At 38.7% G+C, this 14,549-nt stretch overlaps 1 protein-coding gene and 1 non-coding gene across 2 annotated transcripts in view; both read left to right on the top strand.

The window, feature by feature from the left end:
* Positions 1-14,549, top strand: part of LOC134792172 (cytochrome b5-related protein-like) — a 526,347-nt gene that overhangs the window by 232,354 nt on the left and 279,444 nt on the right. The gene's annotated exons all lie outside the window — the stretch shown is intronic.
* Positions 514-590, top strand: Trnat-agu (transfer RNA threonine (anticodon AGU)). The gene has a single exon. It is a non-coding gene; the product is annotated as a tRNA-Thr (tRNA).

The following is a 14,549-nucleotide window of genomic DNA, read 5'->3' as shown; positions in this document are numbered from 1 at the left end:
TTCCACGACTCTTCTCTTTCCGAAAAGACTCTAATAGGGTAGATATTTGCTGAGAGGGTCGAATGGATTTGCCCGAGTTTGAAGTTCAGCGACATCTTAGATCACAACTGGAGTAGCCTTATATGTCGTATTTATGCGTACAAAAAAATTCTGCCGAATATTTCGGGGAGGTGAAGTAGTAAAACATGGCAAAAGTTTACTCGCACATGAATTACTGTATGCTCTAAGACCGACATACAATACATAATTATGAATAGTTATATCGTTTCAAGTATATCGATAAAATGATAAATAATATTCGGTAAAATAGATATGTTTCGAGTACTTTATAAACCATTTGATGTAGATAATGTTGAGGCAATTCCATAATTTACTCAAAGGGAATGGAAGGATCAAAGGAAAACAAGATTGGCCAATGATTAATATAAGTCACCATATACATTTTTATATAGTATCGATCGGCTCCCTACGCGCCTTCCTAAGACGTGTGGAATATTCTCACGCTTCTGGTAAGCCTCCGTAGCTCAGTTGGTAGCAGCAATTGGACCAGTGTTACAAGAGGTCGCAAGTTCGAATCTTGCCGGAGGTCATTCTTACTCCGATATTATGGAAGGTAGATGTAAGGAATACAACCTCCATGATTGTATCAAAAAGTGTCCGTCAAAAAACCTTAAATAGGTGATGCCACAATACCTAGAATATTTGATAAAACCTTTCAAATCATTGACAGCGCACTCCGTCAATAACGCCTACGTTTGCGTTCTTAGCTACTCTAACGCTGCTACTCTGGAGATTTATTTATAGCTGACAGCTGGACACTTTTGCAACAGTTCTGCCATTAAGAGATTATCATCCTTCCTCTACTGTCCATATCCAATATGATACTGATCTGTCGGTGTCAAAGTGACGTTTTTGTTTGAAGAAAGGCCGGCAGCGCACTTCCAACCCCTCTGGTGTTGCGGGTGTCTACGGGCGACGTTAATCGCTTACCATCAGACAATTCGTGTGCTGATTTGTCTCCTATATCATGAAAAAATCCTATATCATAGAATTTGTTTAAAGTACTGAAAATCATCACCGTAGTCCTTTTCAACAGAATAATTCAATTCAAAGCATTTAAAGTCAGTAATTCAATATTGGTTATTAACATATTAACAACGAATAACTGTTGATATGTTAATGTAATCAATAATGCGGGATATATCGTTATGCAATATTCGCATTAACGTATACCTGCTGCATAATGCAGAGATTAATCTTACTATTTTCCTGTTCAAAAAACCCAGGTAAGTAAGTGTGTAAGTAATATTCCTATGTTAGTCATGTGCTTTTTCCCTCAGTCAGAATGCCTTTAAATTACCTACTTATAGGTCCTACCGCCACCGTCAGCCGCTATTATAAAGGACCAGTTCTTAGGGTTCCGTACGGTATTGGAACTCTGTACAGTCACCACACGGGATTGGGAATTGTTATGTCAATTAGGGTTCTTGCTAAATTGGAAATTCTATAGCGTATAATACTCGTACTTGAAGAACGAATTTAGCTAGGACCCGAAATGGCGCAACAATCGCGGAGCGTGATGGTACTACCTAAGCTTACGTCCGTCTGTTAGCGGGCTCTATCACAAAAATAGTTAATAGGTAGACCATTTAAAATTCTCAGAGCATGTTATATTGCCGCTTTATAAACAAATAAATAATAACATTTGGGAGGTTCATCATAGAAGAAATACATTTTATTGTTTTTTTTTATATCTCAGTTATGATTAAGAGCATTTAGTAACTGGAGATGTCATCGCTGTCATTTTCTTTACGAAGCAGTCTGCCGATTTTTGCGGGGGAGGCGACGTCAAATGTATTGCTATTTCTACATGATTTGTACGTAACGTACAAATAGCCATGTCAATCCATACAAAAGTTTGCACAATTGTGCAAGTTTATCGGCAGAGGGGTAAGCTGTTAAAGGCTCCATTATTACCTAAATGCTCTAAGCTGTTATGGTTTGACATACATACTTCAACTCAAACACGGCATAATAATAAGAAAAGTATATTACAAACAAAAACGGAGCAAGCGTGACTTAAGAAAAAAAATGTAACAGAATGAGATGGTGCGAAACCCTTAGGGCGCGAGCCTGAATCGTGCTTGGCAGTTTTATTATTGAATCAATGTTGCCTTACTTTATTTTAACACACAAACAATAACAGATAAAACGAACCTAACTTTCATAATGACAATATAAAATGTTATACAGTGGTAGGTAGTATCTTGTGGGTTTTGTTAGTCAGTGGATGATGCAATTTACTCTACTATTGAGTGTACATGGTTTCCTTTATTTATCATCTATGTACGTATTCACTTACAAACAAGCTTCGTACCTACGCGTAGAAGGGGCATTACACTAGACTGTCGCTTACATAACGCAATTCTTCTAATATATTAAATATATTAAAAACGGGTCACTCACGTATTTTAAGTCGAAAAACGCGTTTTTAATATATTTAATATGTCTGTGTCTCACGGAAGTTTTGTTATTAAAATTCTTCTAATACTTCTGGAAATTCTGAGTAAGCGATATTGGGTCAGGTAATATTTCATGACTTGGCTAACAAATTGGCAGTATATTCTCGAGATTCACGTATTTTATTGAGGTAGCTGCCATACAAGGCAAAAGCGTTATGTAAGCGACAGTCTCGTGGAATGCCCCAGAATACGTCAATCCTTTTCCTTTTCCCATTACGAAAATCCCTATTTCAACACCGTCAGCCATTGGATACCAATCTTAATTTGGAATTTATTTCGGTAAACGTACCTATAGCTACATGCATGATTTTACAATTTTAAATAGATTTCTATGGGTAACGTTATGAAAACTGCCCGTTTACATTTCTTTTTGGACTGAGGGCCCTTGATGTTTTTCCCAAAGTAAGTACCTACCTATACACAGAAACTGGTATTTTGTATCTATATGAAATCGTGACTGGTCGACCTCTGTGGAACAGGAACCGAGTTTACTCAATATTTACACAGCAATATGCAACCTGGTTACCCGCTGCGACTTGTATAAAAATAGGTCAATTAATGGTATTGTTTTGTGTATTGTAGGTACGTACAAATATTTTAAATAAATAAGTTAATGTTGTAAAATGTAAATGATGCCAATAAGACTTTAATCGCTTTTATTTTGAGGACCGGTCTGGCCTAGTGGGTACCCTGCCTATGAAGCCGATGGTCCCGGGTTCGAATCCCGGTAAAGGCATTTATTTGTATGATGACACAGATATTTGTTCCTGAGTCATGGTAGTTTTCTATGTAGGTACCTATTTTAAGTATGTACAAACATTAAAATTGCTAATGAGCAACTGAGGAGGACTTTGGAAGAGGCGATTACGCAGTATCGCGTCACAACCAACTCTAGGCCCCGATTACCACGTCTGCCTATGAATAGACGCAATCTAGCGCTAATGGGAGCCCTAAACGCTTTACTAGAACCACATTTGCGGACTAGTAAAGATTTAGATGATACGCACTCGATCATGTACTGCGGAGCCATCGCGGCGTGCCGTGTTGCTCGCGTCAAGTTCCCGGACACTGAACGTGCACCTAGGACCGTCGGAGGTGTCCCTGCATGGCAAGCGCGGATCGAGCGACGTATTGGCTCGTTTAGGACTCTCATCGCAAAACTAATCTGCTTCAGGGGGGGCAACAATCGCCCCCGAGTAATGCGCTTTGTGAACCAGGCGTTCGCGGGGACGGATATCAGGCCCCGCGACTACATGGCCAATGTCACAGAGCGCATCGACTTTCTAAAGCAGAAAGTCTATGCATGGGCAAACCGTATTCGCCGCTACAGAGAGCGTGTGGATCGATTTCAGCAGAATCGCCTTTTTCAAAGTGACCAAAGGAAGGTGTACCGAAAGTGGGAGGAAGCCAACCTTCGTGCGCCCGACACGCGGCCGCCGGATGCTACTGCCATGACCGACTTCTGGCGTAGCATCTGGTCGGTGCCTGTCGGACACACCGAGGGGGGTTGGATGAGTGTTGTCGAGCGTGAGTGCGAGTCCATCGAACCTATGGGGGCAGTCACCATCAGCCCCGATGACGTCAGTTGTGCCATCCGCACGGCCCAGAACTGGAAAAGTCCTGGGCCGGATGGATTGCACAACTTCTGGCTAAAGTGGTTCCGATGCTCTCACTCGCGCTTGGCAGTACAATTTCAACAAGCCCTCGAGCTTGGTTCTCTCCCACCTTCCTTAACAACTGGTGTCACCTTCCTGCTCTATAAGTCCGGTAGTACCACGGAAGCGAAGAACTACAGACCCATCACATGCTTGCCTACACTCTACAAGCTCCTTACATCCATTTTGAGAGCAAAAATGCAAAAATCAACGCGCACATTGTCGCAAACAATATTCTGGCTTCCGCTCAAAATGGATGTAGGGTTGGGTCCCGTGGTACTAAAGAGCTCCTCCTCATAGACATGACCATTTGCCAACAAATCCGGCGGAACAAGCGTGCCCTCTCAGCCGCTTGGATTGACTACAAGAAGGCCTATGATTCGGTGCCTCATTCATGGTTGGGGAGGGTCTTAGAGTTGTATAAAGTTGATGCAGCTTTGAGAGCCTTCCTAAGCGCGTGTATGAGACAGTGGACCACAGTCCTTCGTCAACCAGGAGGCGGGGGTGACCGCTCTGGCCCGCAGGATTTTATAAGGATTGAGCGAGGAATCTTTCAGGGCGACAGTCTGAGTCCCCTGTGGTTCTGCCTAGCTTTGAATCCCCTCAGCACCCTGCTGAAGGATTTGGGACTAGGTTGCCGGCTTCGGAGAGAGGGTGAAGTCATTTCTCACCTTCTGTACATGGATGACCTCAAATTATTTGCACCAAATAGCCAAGACTTGTTGGAGCTACTGAAAACCACCGAAGTTTTCAGTAGTGCCATCAACATGGAGTTTGGTGTCGATAAATGTGCGGTTATGCATGTACAGCGGGGGAGGGTTGTAAATTCAACAAATTTACAACTTTCTGAGACAATGTCTTTCAGATCTATCTCTGAATCAGAAACCTATAAATACCTTGGTATGTCACAGTCGTTGGGTATTGAGGACGAGGGTATTAGACGGTCGGTGAAGGAGCGCTTTTTCAGTCGGCTCACAAAAGTCCTTAACAGTCTTTTGTCAGGAGGCAACAAAGTGCGCGCCTTCAACGCCTGGGTAATGCCCCTACTCACATACTCCTTTGGCATACTAAGGTGGACTCAGACCGAGCTGGACGCCCTGGATCGGAGGGTCCGATCACTGCTCACCGCACATCGCATGCTACACCCACGCTCGTCAGTTATGAGATTGTACATCCCACGGAAGTGTGGAGTCCGAGGCTTCCTAAACGCCAAGGATCTCCACAACCACGAGGTGTACAATCTCAGGAACTATTTCCTTAACAACGAGTGTGCGATGCATCGTGATGTGGTGGCAGTAGATAGGAACCTCACGCCGCTTTCCTTGGCAAACGAGAACTGGCGCAAACCTGTGGTACTAAGTACTGCGGATCGCAAGGCGGCATGGGAGAGTAAGGTGCTACACGGGCGGTTCTACAAGGCCCTCACGGGACCCGATGTGGACCTGCTCGCGTCGGTGAACTGGTTACGATTCGGGGACCTCTTCGGAGAAACCGAGGGTTTTGCCTGTGCAATTGCGGACGAAGTGATGATGACGAACAACTATCGGAAATATATCCTGAAGGACGGTACGGTCGACATCTGTCGGGCATGCCGCCGTCCCGGAGAGTCACTCAGGCATATCATTTCCGGTTGCTCTCATCTTGCTAACGGCGAGTACTTGCACAGACATAATCTCGTAGCCAGGATTATTCACCAGCAACTTGCTCTTCTATATGACCTTGTGGACCGCGAAGTACCGTACTACAAGTACTTACCTGCGCCTGTTCTCGAGAATGGTCGTGCCACGCTCTATTGGGATCTATCTATCATCACTGACAGGACTATTGTAGCCAATAAGCCTGATATTGTGATAATAGATTGATCGCAACGTCGGGCCGTGCTCGTTGACATCACCATCCCCCATGATGAGAATCTCGTGAAGGCCGAGAAGGACAAGTCCAGTAAGTACCTAGACTTGGCTCACGAGATAACCGCCATGTGGGATGTTGATTCGACGATCATTGTCCCGATAGTCGTTTCAGTAAACGGTCTAATAGCGAAGAGTCTCGACCAACACCTTGAGAGACTCTCGCTAGGTGGTTGGATCAAGGGTCAGATGCAGAAGGCGGTGATCTTGGACACGGCGCGGATAGTCCGCCGGTTCCTCTCTCTGCAGCCCTGACCACCGGTAGCTTGGGTCTTGCCCCGCTGCTGGCGGCACCCTAGGTTAGGTTTTTTATAATGTGTTTATATTAATTTTTATGGTTTTGTAAGTGTTTTTATATTTTACTTTTATATTCATATTATAAAATAACCTAACTTAAGATGAGAAATGAATAAAGAGAATAACCCTAGGTTAGGTTTTTTATAATGTGTTTATATATTTTTGTTATGTTTTGTAAGTGTTTTTATATTTTACTTTTATACTCACATTGTAAAATCCTAACCTAAGACCCTAATAATTGAATAAAGTATAATAAAGTTTATTCGATAGTAAATCAAATCCAAAATTTCATTAATCGGCCGCAGCCCATTGAACTATTAATTTAATTTTCTTTTGTCTCATTTTAGCTAAAAACAAGTTGTAATTTTTCTAAGCTGACCTATCGACCTTCCCAAAAAGCAAAGAACTGTGCCAGACTGCGGCTCAGACATTTTGACAAATAGAATCTACGTAACATAATAGTGACAGCATGAGTGACAGCTATTATTTTTTCTCAAACATGCAATGAAATATTGATGTTATGTTCCTTATAATAGGCTGCGAAGTATGACGTTTCAGGTGCGGCTAGGACAAAAGGTCGTTAATGGAATTTCATACACATCTTGCAGGCCTAGGCCGGCAAAGTCCTCTTTTTTAATTTTCATTTCACAGATATTTGTGACACAGCATCGTGGCATTCATCCATTAAAAAAAACTAGAGGCAGTATTTGCTTTATGGTTCGTAATGACACTCTGCCACTACGCCTATAAAAAAAACAAAAAACAATGTTTGCTATAATTTGCAGTTTTATTTGTAGAAAATCAACATGAACTTAATAAATAATACATTCAATAATTTGAAATAATAAATTTAACTACACAAATAAAAACATTTAAAATATTTCATCTAAACGTTAGCGGTAAAAAGGTCTACTCAAACACGCGTAGTTATATTTTTTAAATTGTTATGGAGGTAAAGTTGAAAAATATTCATTCAGTTTTATTGGATTTATGGTGCGTTGTTGATTTTTTGACTTTAATATGAGTTCCGACGAAATAATGAAATTAATATTAATTGTAATCGTAGGTGTTGGAATTGGCAGCGTAAGCAGAATTGATTTTAATAACTTGCTGCCTCTGCCGCCAAGTCAAAGACGAAGTATGTATATGGTTGCTTATGGCAATTTTATTATTTGAGAAACTAAAAAAAATGGCTTACAGTTTATTAGAAACAGTTTTGTGACATATTTTAAATTAATGTAACTACAAACTCGTCAACACTGTGGAAATTATACTTATTTACTCCATGCATAAAGCAACGATGTATGTGAAACATGATATCAACATAAAAGACTATGTAAACTTATGTGACGAAAACGACAGTCAGACGGATACAAGGCGAAAAAATCAAAGATACATGAAAATATACGGGTAGTAAAAATACACGACTCGTGTAAAACATACGCGTGATAATGATATAGGTACGTTTTGGTTATATTTTGGGTGTAGTTTACTTTTAGTTTTTTCTATAAATAAAACTTGGGTTTCGTGGATTTTTTATTTTATTTATTTCATTGCATGTTTGAGAAAAGCACTATACATACCTCGGCGGGAAATGGGGTTGCCCGCGCTCAGACCTATCCGGCCTCGCTTCGCTCGGCCGTCTATATGTCTTCGGCCGGCAACCCCTTTCGTCCCGGCCTCTGTAGTAATGTACTATTATTGTCGCTATCGTTTTGGAAAATGTTGTATAGCGATAAAAACTCATAGCTCGTCTGTTCATAAGTTTCGAGACGACACAAAATATCATAAAAGTAACGAAAGTCGATTAAATATGTTTCAAAATGTGTCATATTATTTGTATCTCCTTGTATTTCACGCGCTTAGAAATCCCGGTCTTTTGATGGGCTTGCGGTCTTTTGATAGGCTTGCGTGGGGATATAGAGGTACATCCAACACGTAGAAGAAGAATTCTACCTTCTTATGAAAATGTCTTCCCCACCACAATACAAGGAAGGTAATTAAATATTGTTTATTCAGCATAATAGTCGAAGCATTTCTCAATATTTCGGTGTGTAAATTGATATTTCATCTAGTACAATTTTCTTTTAGGTACTTCCGATACTTTCCCGCCAGTAAACATACCATTTTCGGGATCGTGCCGAAACCCCTCGAATTCCAACATATTAAATGACTATAATAAAAAACATACAAAACCATTTTAAATAAACTCAATGAAATTAAATTAATTATAGTTATTAAATAAAAATATTTATGTAATCGTAATATAACATTTCAATAATCGAACTATTTGAGTTGACATTCATCTCAAGACTTATGAACAGACGAGGTAGGTATATAAGATATTTTTCTATACGTGCAAGAAGCAAATTCTTACGCGTACATACAGGTACAAATACTGAGCTCAGACGAGCGTGGGAGCTCACGGAATCAAATATTACGAATGCATACACTTCTGTAGCATATTCATAATTCTTAAGTCAGTTCTATTTACATCCCGTTTCCCTTCCAGACTGTCTGTCCACCTCTCGAAGTTTAGAATAGCCAGTGTTCTAACTTCTTAATGCTTATTTCGGGAAAGTCGAATTGGTTCCTGAACTGTTCTATAATTAAGTGGTACAAGTTTGTATTGTTTATTGGCAATCTTGTAGGCGATGTTTGGGCGTTTAAAGTAGAAAACGACTATGCGATCCTTCGAGCAAACTATAAAATAATGCATCTTAAGCAGGTAATGCTTTACAAATAATAATATCTATATACACATAGACAGCAGATGCGTTACTTTAGGTTTTCAGGCATTTTTATTGCAGTTAATTTTTGAACTGCTATTATCAAAATTGGCTAGCAACAAAAATCAGCAATAAAAAAATCTGGTTTAATATGTTTTATTTTCTAGTCATATACCGCTGACGTTTTTCTGTTAAAGTTATTCTGCTAATTACATTTTATACTCATAGATTACAAATGGTATGTATGTATGTATGTATATAAACACTTTATTGTACATAAGACAGGTTAAATGGTTCATGGTTGCACTTTAACCGTTTGTACTTAAATACCTAATCGTTATCTAGGTGCCCAAAAATAAATGTAATCGATTGCAAAGAAAACATAGCTAAGGAAATTCGGTGTGTGCGCTACCGAGCGAGCGATTTTCTACAAAATGTACCTTTGCCCGGCAATGTAAATAGGTAACAAAAAAGACAAGCGCTTGCGCTTCAAATCACGATTAAGTACCAAACTAAGTAATCAAACTAAACGTTATCACGTCCTTGATCAGGGTTTTCCGCTTCTCGAGGTTTATTGATACTTGGAGCATACCTACTTACCTATGCTTAATTGAAGATAATTTACTAAAACCCAAAAATCAAAGATGTAATTTTAGTTAGTTTTAATTGATTAGGACAATTAATCAAATGCCTAAGCTCATTATACTTAATACCGTAATGTAATAATCATTCACCGTTCCTCGGGACGAACCAAAGTTCATTAAAAGGTGATAATTAGGCAACAATAGCCCAGAGTACACAGTCTGCTTCTAACTAGTAAAGTAATTACTGAGCTACGCAAAGTTTCTTATCTCCAATACTGAGCCTTTTGTTTGGAACTGTAAGGACTTAAATTGAATGCCAACTTCCTTATGAAATGTGACCTTTTTATGTTGCAGTAACAACGGGCTGTGGTTAGAAAATGAACGGATTAAACCCATGTGAACGGAAATGGTGTGACGATTTTAAATCTCTTTTTATTACAGCCTGGAATTAGACCGGTTTAAGGCTCTAATGAAGTCATTTGGATCTGCAAATTTTATCAGAGAAGTTGAAAAATTAATATTTTCTACAGCTTCCGTGACGTATTTTGTTTTGCAAAAATATGAGTAAACATAAGGTAGCGCAAAATTGGTGGGTACTCTGAAATAAAAACTATTAAAATGTATTATAGATTTGTAAATCAGTTCTCTGTACGGCTATAATATTTTCCGTGAAACTTTTCTACATTTGGACATGTGAAGATGAATATTTCATCTAATTAGGTTGCATGAAATTCATCCTAGGATAACACTTTTATGTGAATTTAATACGTATAGGTAGTTATGCTTAGATAAGTCTCAGGAGATAATGTCATATACAAATGAAAGATTTCTGAGAGGCTAATTCTACTTATTTGTCTTCATATACTGTGCTTAAACATTATCACAGTCACCTTTGGCAATGGTGGTGTGAATTTTGGACCGAGGGTTAGCAAAGGTCTCCGTTTCAGCTTGGGAAAAAATGCTTTCGTATGTTCTCCTATACAGGTCGCAATTCTCAACCGATTCTCGTGAAATTTTGTGAGCAGCTAGATGATTATTTTTTTCAAAATGGCGGAGCCTTTTGGTCAAAAGTAGTTTTACCTGAAAATCATACCTATTTCTGGCAGCAGTTTCGTTTTTAGGGCGTAGCAAAAAAAAAAATAACCCTAACCTACCTATCTCTGGGAACAGTTTCGTTTTTAGGGCGTAGCAAAAAAAAATAACCCTAACCTACCTATTTCTGCGAGTACTTTTGACTGATAGTAACAGTCACAATTACTATTAACCAATGATTTTCAGGTAAAACTACTTTTGACCAACATGCTCAGTCAAAAGCAGTTTTGCCTGTTTTTGTCGGTTAAAAGTTCTTTTGACCAGTTCACACTTTTAACTGCGACATATAACAACGTGTCCCAAAATACAACGATAAGCTGGCACCGGAAGATGGACCTGCTCATGACTACTCGAGGAAAAAAAATAAAAAAAATATATCTCAATTTATTATGGAATTACAAAAAAAAAAAACGAAAATCGACACCCGGTATTATTAACGACCATGTCTACAATTTTTCAAATATTTCTGTTTATTTTTTTGTATCGGCAACCTAATTAGCACTGCTATCCACCACAATCCTCAAAAATACCAGAATTCTTGTAGTTTTTACACAAAAATTAATCAAAGTTAGTTTTTCCCTAAATTTTTAACTTTCAGTCCACTTTCACTCATCGTGGTGTACAAAAAAAGTACTGGCACTACTATGGCAAGTATTTTAAAAAGTTGACGCAACTAACCAACATTCTAAAATGGTATAATACTCTAGGAAAACTAGGCACAAAATAAAATGAAAAAATTCTAAACAAGAACCGATCATTTTTAAATGTTAAAGTATTTAATCACTTTTAAAGAGCTTTTTGTAACAAGTTCTTAGAATTTCAATTGGAGAAGAGGGTCATCATCATCATCAGCATCTCAGCCATAAGACGTCCACTGTTGATCCCCCTTGGACCTCCATACGTACCGGTTGGAAGCGACCCGCATCCAGCGTCTTCCGGCGACCTTAATAAGGTCGTCTGTCCATCTTGTGGGTGGACGTCCTACGCTGCGCTTGCTAGTCCGTTCTCTCCACTCGAGCACTTTTCGACCCCATCGGCCATCTTCTCTGCGTGCAATGTGGCCTGCCCATTGCCACTTCAGCTTGCTAATCCGGTGGGTTATGTCGGTAACTTTAGTTCGTCTACGGATCTCCTCATTTCTGATTCGATCACGTAGAGAAACTCCGATCATAGCCCTCTCCATAGCTCGTTGAGCGACTTTGAGTTTTGAGATGAGGCCGATAGTGAAAGACCACGTTTCGGAGCCGTAAGTCAGCACTGGTAACACACATTGATTAAAGATTTGGGTTTTGATTAAGATGTGGGTAGTCAATAAAATTTACAAATTAAATGGTCAACAACAAGTTGCTGTTCAGTTCTCAACAAGTCAGTACGCTCTGCTTCTTTGTTTACTGTGCACTGTTCTGTATTCAATTGACGTGGCTCTCGTACTAACGACTCTTGGCTTTGCTTTTTGGACTGGTGATCTGCAAACTGAACTGACCTGGCATTATTTTGGACTGTGATTTGTGTTTTGTGAATTGGACTTTTGGGGTATTTTGGATTGTTTAGCGTTTATGATGCCGCTACCGTATACACCGTTGGAATACGCTAATATGCATCTCATTTATGGAGAATGCCGATGCAATGCTAACGCAGCTAGCAGATTGTATCGAGAAAGGTACCCAAATGCTGAAAGATACCCGGACTATCGAGTATTTATTAATGTGCATCAAGCGTTTGTGGAGGGTCGTTTACCATCTGACAGGAGAAACGCTGGAATAGGTAGGTTAGAACGCGATGAAGAGGTTCTCAATGAAATAGAAAACGATTCAACTACCTCGGTACGTGCCATATTAGAACTAGCTACGGGAATCCCAAAAAGTACTGCACATCGAATGAGATGATGATGATGATGACCCTCAACTCCAATTGAAATTCTAAGAACTTGTTACAAAAACCTCTTTTAAAAGTGATTACTTCAACATTTAAAAATGTGGGTTCTTGTTTAGATTTTTTTTATTTTATTTTGTGCCTAGTTTTCCTAGAGTATTATACCATTTTAGAATGTTGGTTAGTTGCGTCAACTTTTTAAAATACTTGCCATAGTAGTGCCAGTACTTTTTTTGTACACCACGATGAGTGAAATTGGACTGAAAGTTTAAATTTTAGGAAAAACTAAATTTGATTATTTTTTGTGTAAAAACTACAAGAATTCTGGTATTTTTGAGGGTTGTGGTGGATACCAGTGCTAATTAGGTTGCCGATACAAAAGAATAAAAGGAAATATTTGAAAAATTGTAGACATGGTCGTTAAAAATACCATTAGGGGTGTCGATTTTCATTTTTTTTTGTAATTCCATAATAAAGTGAGATATATTTTTTTTATTTTTTTTCCTCGAGTAGTCATGAGCAGGTCCATCTTCTGGTGCCAGCTTATCGTTGAATTTTGGGACACGTTGTATATGTAGTAGTACCGCACTTTCAAGGGTAACCATTGTGATTACTGTCAGATGACAACACCGTTTAAATTTTCAACAGCTGTTGCCTGGATTTATTTTTCCTAATAAAATAAATATATTGATAGATGGATTACTCCAAACTAGTATCTAAAATATTTTTATTTTTTGTTAGCAAAAAAGAAAACAAAGCATGGCGCTGAAAACGCCATTGTGGGGACCGAGAATTTAGCATCATCACAAGCGGAACATGGTAATCCATACCGCCTAAGTAGCCTTAGTAATAAGATAATACAGCCTAATACAGGTAATAACCCAAGGCAAATTAATTTGATACAGCAGCAACGGATAGCTGTGCTCGAATATAAACTAATTTCATGTTGCAAATATAACGATATTGATTTATTCTCCTGGCATGCTGCCGTTGTTCTATCAATTACCTTATCGACTGTAACCGCAAAAAACCGAAATATTCTCTAAATTAGTAACAACCAGGAAAGTCTAACGCTTCTAGCAGCGGTTCAGAAGTGAAACGAGTGATACATCAGCTCCAGGCATTGCAGAATACATTTTAGCTTTGGCTTAATTAATCTTTGTTTACTAATAATGATGGATGACTTGTTATGTTCGTGTTCTTGCCTGCCAATCTGTTATTGTAACGTTTACTTAAAGTAGTTTGTTTTGTATTGTATGATTGAACATTGTTGCGTTATTGTACTAGTCGGATTGACTTTATTACTTAATCCATCCGTTTCAGCAAAGATTTGCATGCATAGTCTATCAAACAACTTTGTCAGTAGAAATAGTCGCGAAATTAAAATTTTCTATGGGACAGTAACCCTTCGCGCCTACATTTTTTTGCCGCTTTTTTCTACTGACGGAAATGGGTTGACCGACTAAATAAATATTTTTGACAAATTACATAGTATGGCAACAATAGATTTTTTATCAACAAACCCCGTTATCAATGTTGCTATTCATTGATTTATTTATTATTAATATAAAATAAATTAATTAAAAAATTAAAAACACGTCTGCTGAATTTTAAGCGAACTGAAAAGCTAAAAATAATATTGATATGTTAGTTACATAACTTGTTATCATGTTGCTATAGGTACATTGAAAATGAGGGTAGGCAAAACTATCTACATACCAAAATTCAAAAAATTCAAAAATTCAAAATTCTTTATTTTTGTAAGTTACACGATAAATGTAAGCTAAGGGATGGAGCCTCCCTGTAAGCAAAAATAGCTTGTGTTGGGAGCCTCCGCTCTTCCTTAGGTAACATGAGGTTAATAATAATAAGGCTATATAATTCTAGTTAT

Source organism: Cydia splendana, chromosome 7 (assembly GCF_910591565.1).
Source record: "Cydia splendana chromosome 7, ilCydSple1.2, whole genome shotgun sequence".
Lineage (NCBI taxonomy): Eukaryota > Metazoa > Arthropoda > Insecta > Lepidoptera > Tortricidae > Cydia > Cydia splendana.
The sequence above is the reverse complement of the archived record's forward strand: the minus strand, read 5'-3'. Positions and strand labels throughout refer to the sequence as shown.